This window comes from Oncorhynchus nerka, linkage group LG16, assembly GCF_034236695.1.
Source record: "Oncorhynchus nerka isolate Pitt River linkage group LG16, Oner_Uvic_2.0, whole genome shotgun sequence".
NCBI lineage: Eukaryota > Metazoa > Chordata > Actinopteri > Salmoniformes > Salmonidae > Oncorhynchus > Oncorhynchus nerka.
Window position 1 is genome coordinate 4,463,168 of NC_088411.1, and position 17,035 is coordinate 4,480,202.

Consider the following 17,035-nt stretch of genomic DNA (forward strand, 5'->3'; position numbering starts at 1 on the left):
GTATGACAGCTGTGTGGTCCCATGGTGTTTATACTTTCAGGCATTTGGAAATTGCTCCCAAGGATGAACCAGACTTGCGGAGGTCTACAATTTTAGCTGATTTCTGGGTCTTGGCTGATTTCTTGTGATTTTCCCCATAATGCCAAGCAAAGAGGCAGAGTTTGATGGGAGGCCTTGAAATACATCCACAGGTACACCTCCAATTGACTCAAATGATGTCAATTAGCCTATCAGAAGCTTCTAAAGCCATGACATAATTGTCTGGAATTTTCCAAGCTGTTTAAAGCCACAGTCAACAAGCACCACATGGTAAAAAATGTACTTTCTCTCCTATGTAATACGTACACGTTTAGGCTGCAGCAACACACCCCTTTGCTGTTGTAGTCTTCACTGTGGATGTGTCAGTTGTGCTTCTTTAGAAACCTGCCCAAGTCAAACTGCTAGGTCAAGTAAGAAGTTATACAAAGAAGATTTTTTTGATATTTCTGTGATAATATTGCTTGTTTTTGTTGTGGTACAGGATTATATAACATTTCATGGCAGACTCCTTCAAATGGGTCAACAATATTCTGGGTCTACAAAGTAACTGAAGAAAATGTGTGTGCATGCTTAATTGAGTTTATAGTTGTTACAGGAACATTCATAATAAAAATATATGCACTGGGATATGTTTTTGGAAATATCATTGTCAATTTATACTCAGAGGATTCTATACCTCAGTTAACTGCCCAAAGACTTGCATCCACATTTCCTCTACGTGAGGGTCGATGGGAAACGACTTGATGGGGGATCGATCGCCTTGACAAATTACACAAGTCATATGTCTTGTGCAATTAACCAACAAAAGCCTTGTTTTTACCTGGTGCTAACCAGTGGTGGAAAAAAATTGTCATACTTCAGTAAAAAATAGAAAATGACTCAAGTAAAGGTGAAAGTAACCCAGTAAAATACTACCTGAGTAAAAGTCTAAAAGTTTTTAATTTTGAATATACTTAAGTATCAAAAGTAAAAGTATAAATAATTTCAAATTCCTTATATTAAGCAGACCAGACGGCAGAATTTTCTTGTTTTTTTTCATTTATTGACGGATAGCCAGAGGCACACTCCAGAAATCAGATATCATATAAAAACCAGTAATAATGTGTTCAGTGAGTCTGCCAGATCAGAGGCAGTTAGGGATGACCAGGGATGTTCTCTTGATAAGTATGTGAATTTGACCATTTTCCTGTCATGCTAAGCATTCAAAATGTAATGAGTACTTTTGGGTGTCAGAGAAATGTATGGAGTAAAAAGTACATTATTTTCTATAGGAATGTAATGAAGTAAATGTAAAAGTTGTAAAAATACAGTATAAATAGTCAAGTAAAGTACAGATACCCAAAATCTTTACCCCACTGGTTCCAACATGCATTCTTTGTTCTAAACTTATACACATTCTGATTTTGTGCACAATGTAGCCGTTGCATCTACACATGGTATTAAAATGTGTCTCTTATCCATCCACTGTGTCCTCATTCTGACCAGATATCCTGGCCCCTCCAGAGGTGGACAGGAAGATCTAATCACAGTCAGAAAACAATGTGGGCACAATCAGAATGTGGAAAAGATCAGGGCAAAGGGCACATGTTAGAACCCAGTATAAACAGGCTACAATGGGGTTCATTTAAGCTTAATTCATTGGGTTAATACATGGCTCCTACATCAAGCAAAAAATACAATATGATTATGGGTTATCAACATTATCTTATTTACTTATTTTCCCCTCAAGCATAAATCAAGTCGTAAATCTATCAGATTTCAAAATGAACCCAAAACAGTAAAGCAGAACTGAAAATAACTGCGGTGACAATACATTTCAGAATGTGGGATTCAGTCGATGAGAAACAAGAAGAAATGAAAAGGTATCCCAAAGTTTTCAGGGATCCCCACCTTTTCTGTCCTTTTTTTCACTTCTGCAACAGTGGGGTTGCCTTTCAGAGGTTAACTGAAAATATTGATAGACAATGAAAAAATACTGCCAAATTCAGTCTACTTTCACACAGTATTATCAGACCTCAGGATAAGACCCAGATGTACGAAGTGACAACGTGTATTACAATAACAGGGTGCAGGAAAACGACAGGGCAGGCAGAGGTCAGTAATCCAAAGCAGAGTCCGAACGGTACAGAACGGCAGGCGGGCTCAGGGTCAGCAGAGGTCAGTCATCCAGGGCAGTGTCACAAGGTACAGTACAGCAGCCAGGCTCAGGGTCAGGGCAGGCAAAATGGTCAATAGCGGGAAAACTAGAAAACAGGAACTAGAAAGAAAAACGCTGTACGGGAAAAACGCTGGTAGGCATGACGAGACAAGACGAACTGGCAACAGACAAACATAAAACACAGGTATGGGGATAATGGGGCAGATGGGGTTTTACCTGGAAGGGGGTGGAGACAAGCACAAAGACAGGTGAAACAGATCAGGGTGTGACAAACATGCTATTTGGCAATTCCAAATATAGCAAAAATGTAATGGTGATTCTAATTCCACAAGTTTAATAGTTGTTAATGAACTAATAATAGTTCATTCGTTTTGAACCCTTATGTCATTAAATGATGACCTGTCATGTAACAAATTATAATATGTATAAAACATACCGTATGTAGTGTAAATGTTCCTTTCCCTTAATGTGTATGTAATAAGACTCAGACTTATTGCTTACAGCTGGTTTAAAACATCTATGAGAAAAGGGCCCATTGCAGTACATCTCATATGTGAAGCTATACACAGATATGACTTGACATTTAGTGCATGTTGCACTAAAGGATGTGCTGCTTTCATAACCCACCTACCTGACCCCCTCTCTTCCCCTCTCCCGTGTGATGCCTAATCCCAATTCACACTGCCGCTCAAAATCCCAATCACCGTCAATCTCTCGCTCTCCCTTGACATACATGGACCAAAAAATCAAATCAAATTGCATTGGTCACATACACATGGTCAGCAGATGTTAATGCAAGTGTAGCGAAATGCTTGTGCTTCTAGTTCCGACAATGCAGTAATATCTAACAGTAATCTAACAAATTCACAATGACTACCTTATACACACACAATGTACGGGGATGGAATAGGAATATGTACATATAAATATATGGATGTGCAATGGCCGTGCGGCATAGGCTAGATGCAATAGAAGGTATAAAATACAGTATATACATACGAGATGAGTAATGTAGGATATGTAAACATTATTAAAGTGCCATTATTTAAAGTGACTAGTGATATCTTTATTAAGTGGCCAGAGATTTGAGTCTATATGTTGGCAGCAGCCACTCTATGTTAGTGGTGGCTGTTTAACAGTCTGATGACCTTGAGATAGAAGCTGTTTATCAGTCTCTTGGTCCCAGCTTTGATGCACCTGTACTGACCTCGCCTTCTGGATGATAGCGGGGTGAACAGGCAGTGGCTCGGGTGGTTGTTGTCCTTGATGATCTTTATGGCCTTCCTGTGACATCGGGTAGTGTAGGTGTCCTGGAGGGCAGGTAGTTTGCCACCGGTGATCCGTTGTGCAGACCTCATTACCCTCTGGAGAGCCTTGCGGTTGAGGGAGGTGCAGTTGCTCCCAAGATAATTGTCCCCCCCCCCCCACACACACACACACATGTAAACTGGAAACCATATATCCTCAGGCTACATTTATTGTACCCCCACCCCCGCACCCAATATACCAGGCAGTTCTCATTAGTTCAGTACATGATCTGTAAACATGTGCACCTAAGAAAGGATAGCTCCCTTTATGTAACAGCCATACCGCGCAGTGAGAATCATTACTCACGTAGTTAATTTCTGGGGCTAGCAAGCTAGCTAGGCTTAATACGGGGGTAAAAGCTCACTGGTAGCCTATCATTTCTCATCATTCCCCCCCCCACACACACACACACACACATAGCTAATTTGTCCAGCAGCCAGTGGGTCTGTCTAGCTAGCTGTCGATAGCATGAATCTGTAACAACAATTCTGTATAAACAGGGTCTAATACGACCATTACATCTCAAGCATGCTAACTAACTCACTTGCACAGCCATCATACATATCAAAAGCACATCACAGGAAGCCCCCGATATCTAACAGCTACCGTAAACACATACCATATACATCAGGAAATGTACATAGTCAACTCGTACACATTGTAAATATGAAAAAAGATGACAGTATTTCAAAACGTGACTTACCTCTTGCATGGAGTTATCAGACTAGGGAGAATGTACATTCCCGATCTCCCTGTACTAGAGTGCAGTGTTGAAGTCACCTCGCCTCCATCTTGGCACTCCCCCACTATTGTCAAAAAATATTTTGGAATATATAGAAATGCATTTATTAATGTCTACTTTTGTTTTTGCCACAAATCAAATCAAATCAAATCAAATTGTATTTGTCACATACACATGGTTAGCAGATGTTAATGCGAGTGTAGCGAAATGCTTGTGCTTCTAGTTCCGACAATGCAGTGATAACCAACAAGTAATCTAACTAACAATTCTAAAACTACTGTCTTATACACAGTGTAAGAAGATAAAGAATATGTACATAAGGATATATGAGTGAGTGATGGTACAGAGCAGCAAACAGTAGATGGTATCGAGTACAGTATATACATATGAGATGAGTATGTAGACAAAGTAAACAAAGTGGCATAGTTAAAGTGGCTAGTGATACATGTATTACATAAGGATGCAGTCGATGATGTAGAGTACAGTATATACGTATGCATATGAGATGAATAATGTAGGGTAAGTAACATTATATAAGGTAGCATTGTTTAAAGTGGCTAGTGATATATTTACATCATTTCCCATCAATTCCCATTATTAAAGTGGCTGGAGTTGGGTCAGTGTCAATGACAGTGTGTTGGCAGCAGCCACTCAATGGTGGCTGTTTAACAGTCTGATAGCCTTGAGATAGAAGCTGTTTTTCAGTCTCTCAGTCCCAGCTTTGATGCACCTGTACTGACCTCGCCTTCTGGATGATAGCGGGGTGAACAGGCAGTGGTTCGGTGGTTGATGTCCTTGATGATCTTTATGGCCTTCCTGTAACATCGGGTGGTGTAGGTGTCCTGGAGGGCAGGTAGTTTGCCCCGGTGATGCGTTGTGCAGACCTCACTACCCTCTGGAGAGCCTTACGGTTGAGGGCGGAGCAGTTGCCGTACCAGGCGGTGATACAGCCCGCCAGGATGCTCTCGATTGTGCATCTGTAGAAGTTTGTGAGTGCTTTTGGTGACAAGCCGAATTTCTTCAGCCTCCTGAGGTTGAAGAGGCGCTGCTGCGCCTTCTTCATGACGCTGTCAGTGTGAGTGGACCAATTCAGTTTGTCTGTGATGTGTATGCCAAGGAACTTAAAACTTGCTACCCTCTCCACTACTGTTCCATCGATGTGGATAGGGGGGTGTTCCCTCTGCTGTTTCCTGAAGTCCACAATCATCTCCTTAGTTTTGTTGACGTTGAGTGTGAGGTTATTTTCCTGACACCACACTCCGAGGGCCCTCACCTCCTCCCTGTAGGCCGTCTCGTCGTTGTTGGTAATCAAGCCTACCACTGTTGTGTCGTCCGCAAACTTGATGATTGAGTTGGAGGCGTGCGTGGCCACGCAGTCGTGGGTGAACAGGGAGTACAGGAGAGGGCTCAGAACGCACCCTTGTGGGGCCCCCATGTTGAGGATCAGCGGGGAGGAGATGTTGTTGCCTACCCTCACCACCTGGGGGCGGCCCGTCAGGAAGTCCAGTACCCAGTTGCACAGGGCGGGGTCGAGACCCAGGGTCTCGAGCTTGATGACGAGCTTGAGGGTACTATGGTGTTGAATGCCGAGCTGTAGTCGATGAACAGCATTCTCACATAGGTATTCCTCTTGTCCAGGTGGGTTAGGGCAGTGTGCAGTGTGGTTGAGATTGCATCGTCTGTGGACCTATTTGGGCGGTAAGCAAATTGGAGTGGGTCTAGGGTGTCAGGTAGGGTGGAGGTGATATGGTCCTTGACTAGTCTCTCAAAGCACTTCATGATGACGGAAGTGAGTGCTACGGGGCGGTAGTCGTTTAGCTCAGTTACCTTAGCTTTCTTGGGAACAGGAACAATGGTGGCCCTCTTGAAGCATGTGGGAACAGCAGACTGGTATAGGGATTGATTGAATATGTCCGTAAACACACCGGCCAGCTGGTCTGCGCATGCTCTGAGGGCGCGGCTGGGGATGCCGTCTGGGCCTGCAGCCTTGCGAGGGTTAACACGTTTAAATGTCTTACTCACCTCGGCTGCAGTGAAGGAGAGACCGCATGTTTTTGTTGCAGGCCGTGTCAGTGGCACTGTATTGTCCTCAAAGCGGGCAAAAAAGTTATTTAGTCTGCCTGGGAGCAAGACATCCTGGTCCGTGACTGGGCTGGGTTTCTTCTTGTAGTCCGTGATTGACTGTAGACCCTGCCACATGCCTCTTGTGTCTGAGCCATTGAATTGAGATTCCACTTTGTCTCTGTACTGACGCTTAGCTTGTTTAATAGCCTTGCGGAGGGAAGTGTTGTATTATATTACAGACACCTTAATGCATACTTTTATATTATATTATGTGAGCTAAACAAAACATCTAAATTAAAAAATATGTTTTAAAAATCCTTAAAGTATACATTTTTGAGATGAGTAAAGTTACTGTCCTCACTACAACTTTAAAATACTTAAATACACATACTTTTGCCCTTGAAACATTTAATTGAAACACTATAGAATTCCATTCATTCCTATGCCGGACTGCTCCTACTGGGGAGATATGTGACATCCTATTTTCTCTCTTCATGTTGGCAAGTATTGAGTATATACATCTGCACATTCAAGATATGAAGCTATACTGATGACAGATTTGCTTCTTTTGGCTGAGGTCCATATCTGGATCTTCATATGCTTTTTGATACCCTGACAATAAGGATGATTTCTGATGCATTTCTGAGTTTTCAGCACATGAAATCCATATTTTTCTTCATTGCACAAATCATTTTTGGATTCCCTATATGTTACATGGTATGGCCGGATAATGACTCATTAGATATCCTGAGATAGGCCTATGTGGACATTTTATTTTCTCTATATAATGACAAATACTGACTGTAGGCCTACCTAGTATATTTTCTCAGCACGTACAATGCATATGCTCTTGACTGATGTACATATTAGGATCTTGATATGCGTTTTGGACAATTTCTGACGCTAATTTGATTTTTGAGGACATGCTCAATAATTAGACAAATATTAAATCCATATAATTATTTCAGAGTTAGTTCTCATTTTTGTATGAAGGTGTGTGCAAACCGCAAGCTGAAAGCACTGTAACCAGTAGCGTAGCATCAATAATCACCTCTTTCCTGCTGTTTCTGCTGTGTTCCAACAGTTATCTTTTTTTGTTGGAACACAGCAGAACACAGCAGGAAAGAGGTGATTATTGATGCTACGCTACTGGTTACAGTGCTAACCCTAACCCTAATGTTTAAAAGATGTGTGCTCAAACTGACAACTAGAGAAACAAAGAAGTGAGAAGATGTTCAGAAAATACCTCAAAGTAGCAAATTTGATATTTTTTATTTATCTTAGTAACTTTATTTATCCATTATTTTACCAGCAAAGTTGACTGAGAACATGTTCTCATTTAGAGCAACAATGTGGGGAATAGTTACAAGGGAGAGGAGGGGGATGAATGAGCCAATTGTAAACTGGAGATTATTAGGTGACCGTGATGGTTTGAGGGCCAGATTGGGACTTTAGCCAGGACACCAGGGTTTAACACCCCTACTCTTATGATAAGTGCCATGGGATCTTTAATGACCTCAGAGAGTCAGGACACCAGTTTAACGTCCCATCTGAAAGACCGCACCCTACACAGGGCAGTGTCCCCAGTCACCCAGGATATTGTTTTAGACCAGAGGAAAGAGTGCCTGCTACTGGCCCTCCAACACCACTTCCAGCAGCATCTGGTCTCCCATCCAGGAACTGACCAGGACTTACCCTGCTTAGCTTCAGAAGCAAGCCAATAGTGGTATGCAGGGTGGTATGCTGCTGGCCTATTAACTGGAATCAAGAATGTTAGCTAATTTGTCCAGCAGACAGTAGGGTTAGCTAGCTTGGGTAAAAGTTAATTGGTTGCATACAGTAGCTAGCTAATAAATAATGAAATTGCTTTCCCTTAAGGGAAACATTGTTTCCCCCTTATCAAGCCTCAAGGTGAAAGCTAACGTTTTAAAACATTTAGGCATATTTTGTATGACTGGTTAATATAAGATAGCAGGCTTGATTGTTCCAGTTAGTTTCCTCATCATAAATGAAGCAGGTAGATTATAATTATGTGATTTTACAATGTTTTCTTGCAAAATCAACACAATTTAGATTCATGATTTTTGCAATGACGGTTTGGAGTGGATCACAGACCAACACTACCACCACGTTGGGTCTGGACTGTGAGGGACCTCCGGTGGCGACCCAATCTGCATCCATCGCATATAACAAACAGGGCAGGCAGGTTTTTATTTTATTATTATTATTTTATTTAACTAGGCCAGTCAGTTAAGAACAAATTGTTATTTACAATGACGGCCTACCCCGGCCAAACCCTCCCATAAACCGGACGATGTTGGGCCAATTGTGCGCCGCTCTATGGGTCTCCAGATCACGGCTGGTTGTGATACAGCCCGGGATCTAACCCGGGTCTGTAGTGACGCGATACCGTGCCTTAGACCTCTGCGCCTCTCGGTCCCGGTCTGAGGGTGAGGGTGTGCAACATTTATTTTCCGTTGACCTACGTTTGCAACTGTACAGAAAACATGTGTTGTGATTGGAGCTCTGGATTTGCTATGCTGCATTTTTTTTACAGAAATAGCAGAGATGTGCTTTGGAAATAGCAATTTGTTTGCCGTTCAGTGCCTTGTATAGCATACTACTGAATATGGTGCAAATGTATGATCAGATACAGTGCCTTCAGAAAGTATTCATACCACTTGACTTATTCCACATTTTGTTGGGTTACAGCCTGAATTCAAAATGGATTCAATCAACAAAAACATGCACCTTTCTACAATACTCCATAATGACAAAGTGAAAACATGTTTTTAGAAAATTTTCTGCACATTTTTAAAAATGAAATTCAGCAACATCTCATTTACGTAAGTATTCACACCCCTGAGTCAATACTTTGTAGAAGCACTTTTAGCAGCGAGTCTTTCTGGGTAAGTCTATAAGTGCTTTCCACACCTGGATTCTGCAACATTTGCCCATTTTTATTTTCAAATGTCTTCAAGCTCTGTCAAATTGGTTGTTGATCATTGTATACAACAAGTTTCAGGTCTTGCCATAGATTTTCAAGTAGATTTAAGTCAAAGCTGTACCTCAGCCACTCAGGATCATTCACTGTCTTCTTGGTAAGCAAATCCAGTGTAGATTTGGCCTTGTGTTTTAGGTTATTGTCTTGCTGAAATGTAAATGTATCTCCCAGTGTCTGGTGGAAACCAGACTGACCCAGTTTTTTCACTAGTATTTTGCCTGTGCTTAGCTCCAGTCAGTTAATATTGTATCCTGAAAAACTCCTCAGTCCTTAATGATTACAACCATACCCATAACATGATGCAGCCACCACTATGCTTGAAAATATGGAGAGTGGTACGCATATTTGCCCCAAACATAACACTTTGTATTCAGAACAAAAAGTGAATTGGTTTGCCATGTGTGTTTGCAGTATTACTTCAGTGCCTTGTGGTAAAAAGGCTGCATGTTTTGGAATATTTTTATTCTGTTCAGGCTTCCTTCTTTTCACTGTCAATTAGGTTAGTATTGTGGAGTAACTACTATGTTGTTTATCCATCCTCAGTTTTCTCCAATTACCGCCATTAAACTGTTTTAAAGTCACCATTGGCCTCATGGTGAAATCCCTGAGCGGTTTCCTTCCTCTCCGGCAACTGAGTTAGGAAGGATGCCTGTATCTTTGTAGTGACTAGGTGTATTGATACACCATCTAAAGTGTAATTAATAACTTCACCATGCTCAAAGGGATATTCAATGTCTGCTTATGTTTTACCCGCCTACAGATAGGTGCCCTTGTTTGCAAGGCATTGGAAAACCACCCTGGGCTTTGTGGTTGAGTCTGTTTTTGAAATTCATTGCTCGACTGAGGGACCTTACAGATAATTGTATGTGTGCAGTATACAGATGAGGAAGTCATTCAAAAATCATGTTTTAACGTTATTATTGCACACAGAGTGAGTCCATGCAACTTATGTTACTTATTAAGCACAATTTTACTCCTGAAGTTATTTTAGACGGGCCATTGAGACACGAGGTTGAATACTTATTGACTCAACACATTTCAGCTTTTCATTTTTTATGAATTTTCAAACATTTCAACAAACATAATTCCACTTTGACATTATGGGGTATTGTTTTGTAGGCCAGTGAGAAAAAATCTCAATGTATCCATTTTAAATTCAGGCTGTAACACAACAACATGTGGAAAAAGTCAAGGGGTGTGAATACTTTCTGAAGGCACTGTATGTCACCTTCATGTGAAGAAGTACGATGATTTCGGCACTTGAACAGGTAAAATACATATCATGTAAGGATATCTATTGAAATGATGCATCTGTATATTTACAGATACTAAAATGATCATGTAATGACTACAGATGTGATACTTAGATAGCTCAGCATGTTGACACATACGCCTTATGGAGTTAAAATATTCCACCAATGTGTAAGCGGGTGCACGAGCATCAGGTGCGTGTCTGGAACGTATCTTACCCCAGATATCTCCCTGGACTCATACGGTAGCACAGAGATTTCTGAGGTCCAGATTGGATGCATGTAGAAACTGACCCATTACAGAGAATATCCTAGCCCCAAAATTACATGGCTTGCAGTGTTTTCCCTGACTTAGCAAACTGGTAGTATCTGTTAGCATCAAAGTCACCTTGTGGGTCAGTAAAAATAGGGTAATAATAAGTGAGCTGACTTTTAGTGTTTAGTTATTCATAATTCCATTATATTGTTAACCTGTTTATATTTATACAGAATAGGAGTGTGTATAGCAGTACACACACACACACACACACAAACACACAACTACTTGTTAGCTGGTACATCGGTAAACTGTTAAAAAGTTAATCAATCTGTGGAAATGGGTCAGAGAATCCACCTGATACAAATGCATTCACACACACAGGAGAACAGGGGATAATGTGCCCCTAATACAAGTTGACTGGAATCTGAGTTCCACCACCTACAAATGGGAGCATATAGGCCACAGGGAGCTAAAAAAACAAACATTTATCATATATTCAAATGTTAAACAAGTCTGGGTCAGTTCGTCCATCTATAAACTCTTCTACACGCAAAACTGGCCCGTGAGCGATATTTTTTATAAATTTTTTTTAAAGTTTTGGGGGATTTGAGTTTTGATCACAAAATATAAAATCACCAGGAATTCACCAAAAATAATTACACTGGAAATCTGTTCACAAGTATCTCCCCCCTCCCCCAAAAATATGATCGTGTCTCAATGTAATCAAGGTATAAAATTGTTATTTTCAATTTATTTTGTGTTCAATTTGCAGTGTACAAATTATTATAATTATGATCTGCCCCGGCCATCTTCTCCGCCGCTGAATCTAGTGGCCTACCCCTGCTGTGCACACAATAATACACTGACTACGACATCTGAACTGCATTTAAGTGGTGGTAAAAAAAATGTTTTTTTAGCAACATGTGTCTGTTGTGTCTGTTGAAATAATTGCCATGATTTCACAATGGTTGTCATGGGAACTGAGAAGTTGGTGCATTTTGACAATCTGTGCAGGGAGTCTGAGACACTAAAAAGTGGAAATGAGAGTTGGAGGAATACACAAATCCATCCGACGAGTGAATGTTACCAAATAGTGCAGGGCATTTCAACACAATAAGGCTCCAATGGGAATGAACGGTTGTGAGAAAGAGTGTAAGAGAAAATGCTGAGGTTAAAAGAGAGAGAGAGAGAGACCACTAAAAAAGACAGAGCGAGAGAGAAAGAGCAAGCTATTTTAGGCCGCGGTTGTCATGGAAACAGCAATCTCACGACTGCAAATGGAGACATCTAGAGACAAACAAATGGCATGCGCAAAAGCGCATGCAAATTCCATGGCGTGTGTGACTACTCTCCATCTTGGTCGGGTTAATCCTCATAACACAGTCTCTTTCAGTCAGAGTGAATATGAAAGGGGGACAAACGCTGTGAGTCAGGGGCTAAGTAACAGCCAGTAGTGTCCATTCAGTCAGTCAGTGAGTCAGCCACCCAGTCTGTCTTTTAATTAACCAGTCCCTTTAGCCACTTCCTTCCCCCTCTTTTTCTCTCTTTCCCTCTATCTTTCTTTACCCCTTTCTTTCCTCTCCCCCTTGCTCAATCTCTCTCTCTTGCTCTTTCTCACTCCCCCCTCTATCCTCTTGCTCTCTCTCCCTTTCTCTGAAGGACAGAGGTATTCCCACATTTCTCAGTTGCTATAGCAACACTGCAGTGAGAAAAAGAAAGGGAGGACAGAGCAGGGAGAAGGAGAGAGGGGGAGGAGGAAGGGGGAGGGGTAGACAGAAACAGGGCCTAAGATGAGGGGATGTGTGAACAATGTTAATGATAGCCCGACCGGGGCGATGGCAAATCTCCCTTCATCGAGCCGCCCAGAGCCCAGACTTATGTCACTCCCATTAACATAATTGTCGCTGGGTATCTTAGCTTGCTTGGTGTCGATATCTCTCTGTCTCTACAGGACACAGTCAAGGACTATAGCCTTCTGCTCATTCTTTTGACTGTCTTCTTATGATCACCTTCCATTAATGTAATAACAACGACACTTAATCTCAGACATGTACAAGTAGTTTAACTACCAAAATAAAGGAAACACCAACATAAAGTTTTTCAAATAGGACGTTTGGCCACCATCAGCCAGAACAGCTTCAATGCAACTTGGTATAGATTCTACAAGTGTCTGGAACTCTATTGGAGGGATGCAACACCATTCTTCCACAAGGATTTCAATCATTTGGGGTTTTGTTGATGGTAATAGAAAACGCTGTCTTGGAAGCTGCTCCAGAATCCATAAGTGTTCAATTTGGTTGAGATCTGGTGAATGAGACAGCCATGGCATATGGTTTACATCGTTTTCATGCTCATCAAACCATTCAGTGACCGCTCACACCCTGTGGATGGGGGCATGGCCATGGTAGCCAAAATAATGTCCAAAATAATTGCCTGCCCAGCATTTGTATACATAACCCTAAGCATGATGGGATGCTAATTGCTTAATTAACTCAGGAACCACACCTGTGTGGAAGAACCTGCTTGCAATATACACTGAACAAAAATATAAAAGAAACATGCAAGAATTTCAAAGATTTTACTGAGTTGCAGTTCATATAAGGAAATCAGTCAATTGAAATAAAGTTGTTAGGCCCTAATCTATGGATTTCACATGACTGGGAATACAGATATGCATCTGTTGGTCACAGATACCTTAAAGAAAAGGTAGGGGCGTGGATCAGAAAAACAGTCAGCATTTGGGTGACCACCATTTGCCTCATGCAGCGTGACACATCTCCTTCACATAATGTTGATCAGGCTGTTGATTGTGTCCTGTGGAATGGCTGTGCAAAATTGCTGGATACTGGCGAGAACTGGAACACACTGTCATACACGTTGATCCAGAGCATCCCAAACATGCTCAGTGAGTGACATGTCTGGTGAGTATGCAGGCCATGGAAGAACTGGGACATTTTCAACTTCCAGGAATTGTGTACAGATCCTTGCGACATGAAGTCTTGCATTATCATGCTGAAACATAAGGTGATGACGGTGGATGAATGGCATGACAATGGGCCTTAGGATCTCGTCACAGTATCTCTTTGCTTTTAAATTGCCATCGATAAAATTAAATTGTGTTTGTTGTCTGTAGCTTATGCCTGCCCGTACCATAACCCTACCATCACCATGGGGCACTCCTTTCACAACGTTGACATCAGCAAACCGCTCACCCACACGATGCCACGTACACTGTTTTCCATCTGCACAGTACAGTTAAAACCAGGATTCATCCATGAAGAGCACACTTCTCGAGCGGGCCAGTGGCCATGAAAGGTGTTCATATTCCCACTGAAGTCGGTTCCGACGCCAAACTGCAGTCAGGTCAAGACCCTGGTGAGGACGACGAGCACGCAGATGAGCTTCCATGAAACGGTTTCTGACCGTTTTTGCAGAAATTCTTCAGTTGTACAAACCCACAGTTTCATCAGCTGTCCAGGTGGCTGGTCTCAGACAATCCCGGAGGTGAAGAAGCCGGATGCGGAGGTCTTGGGCTGGCGTGGTTAGTCGTCGGGCCGGTTGGATGTACTGGTAGAGATGTTAACATAAAATTCTCTGGCAACAGCTCTGGTGGACATTCCTGCAGTTAGCATGCCAATTGCACACTCCCCTAAATTTGTGGCATTGTGTTGTGTGACAAAACTGCACATTTTAGGGTGGCCTTTTATTGTCCCCAGCACAAGGTGAACCTGTGTAATGGTCATGCTGTTTAATCACTTCTTGACATGCCACACCTGTCAGGTGGATGGATTATCTTGTCAAATTTGACATTTCCACTAACAACGATCTAAACAAATTTGAGAGGAATAAGCCTTTTGTGCATATGAAACATTTCTGGTGTCTTTTATTTCAGCTCATGAAACATGGGACCAACACTTTACATGTTGCGTTCATATTTTTTCCCGTATACTTTGTATACCTAATTTACCAAGTGTTTCCATTATTTTGGAAGTTACCTGTATATACAGTGTGTGTATACAGTGCCTTCGGAAAGTATTCAGACCCCTTGACTTATAGCCTTATTCTAAAATGTATTAAATTAATTGTATTTCCTCAATCTACACACAATACCCCATAATGACAAAGCAGGTTTTTTATACATTTTTGCTATTTTATTTTAAAAATCCACTGACATATTACTTTTACATACAGTACCTGTCAAAGGTTTGGACACACCTACGCATTCAATTTTTTTTTTTTTTTTTTTTACTATTTTCTACATTGTAGAATAATAGTGAAGACATCAAAACCATGAAATAACACATGGAATCATGTGGTAACCAGAAAATTGTTAAATGAAAATATATTTGAGATTTGAGATTATTATTACCCGTTGCCTTGGTGACAGCTTTGCACACTCTTGGCATTCTCTCAACCAGCTTCATGAGGTGGTCACCTGGAATGCATTTAAATTAACAGATGTGCCTTGTTAAAAGTACATTTGTGGAATTTCTTTCCTCAATGCGTTTGAGCTAATCATTTGTGTTGTGAAAAGGTAGAGGTGGTATACAGAAGGTAGCCCTATTTGGTAAATGACTGAGTTCATATTATGACAAGAACAGCTCAAATAAGCAAAGAGAAATGACAGTCCATCATTACTTTAAGACTTGAAGGTCAGTCAATCTGGGAAATTTCCAGAACTGGCCTTCATAGTCGAATTGCTGCAAAGAAACCACTACTAAAGGACAACAATAAGAAGAGACTTGAGAATAAAAAGTATGTTTGAATGACACAGAGGGGCAGTGTTCCGGAATATTTAAAGAACTTTGATGGTTTTTGCGACTCACTTGAAGAAACTATCAAGCACTATGTTGAAACTGGCTCTCATGAGGACCGCCACAGGAAAGGTAGACCAAGAGTTACCTCTGCTGCAGATGATAAGTTCATTAGTTACCAGCCTCAGAAATTGCAGCCAAAATAAACGCTTCACAGACTTCAAGTAACAGACACATCTCAACATCAACTGTTTCGAGGAGACTACGTGAATCAGGCCTTCGTGGTCGAATTGCTGCAAACAAACCACTACTAAACGACACGAATAATAAGAAGATACTTGATTGGGCCAAGAAACACGAGCAATGGACATTAGACCGGTGGAAGTCCAAATTTGAGATTTTTTGTCTTGTCTTTGTGAGATGCAAAGTAGGTGAACGGATGATCTCCGAATGTGTGGTTACCAAGCATGGAGGAGGAGGTGTGCTGGTGTGGGGATGCTTTGTTGGTGACACTGTCTGTGATTTATTTAGAATTTAAGGCACACTTAACTAGCATGGCTACCAAAGCATTCTGCAGCGATACGCCATCCCTTCTGGTTTGGGCTTAGTGGAACTATCATTTGTTTTTCAACAGGACAATGACCCAACACACCTCCAGGCTGTTTAAGGGCTATTTTACCAAGAAGGGGAGTGATGGTGTGGTACATCAGATGACCTGGTCTCCACATTCACCCGACTTCAACCCAGTTGAGATGGTTTGGGATGAGTTGGACTGCAGAGTGAAGGAATAGCAGCCAACCAGGGCTCAGCATATATGGGAACTCCTTCAAGACTGTTGAAAAAATATTCCAGGTGAAGCTCGTTGAGAGAATGCCAAGATTGTGCAAAGCTGTCATCAAGGCAAAGGGTGGCTACATTGAAGAATCTAACAATCTATTTTGATTTGTTTGACGCTTTTTTGGTTTCTACATGATTCCATATGTGTTATTTCATAGTTATGATGAATTCACAATTATTCTACAATGTAGAAAATAGTAAAAAATAAAGAAAACCCCTTGAATCAGTATTTGTATCCAAATATTTGACTGGCACTGTAGGTGTATGTAATACCAATTTGTTTTATCATGTCAACTCATTAAGAAAACCAGACATGTGCCACTAAAGGCCATATAAAAGGAATATAAAAGGGAAATAATCTGGATGTCCTTGTTGCCAATATTCATCTGATAGACAAGTGCACAAAATCCAATTAGATATGTGTCACTATTGACATCAATGCATGTCTCATGACTCCCACAAACATGAGGACTGTTGTATTGTTGGCGACGGTGTCTCATATACATTCTGCATGTCAACTGTATCTTTGTCCTCTCTTCTCAATCAATAACTCATCTCTTGACGTCAATACTGTTATCCCCATGGGACAAAAAAATGTCCTTCTTTAGGACAAATGGAGT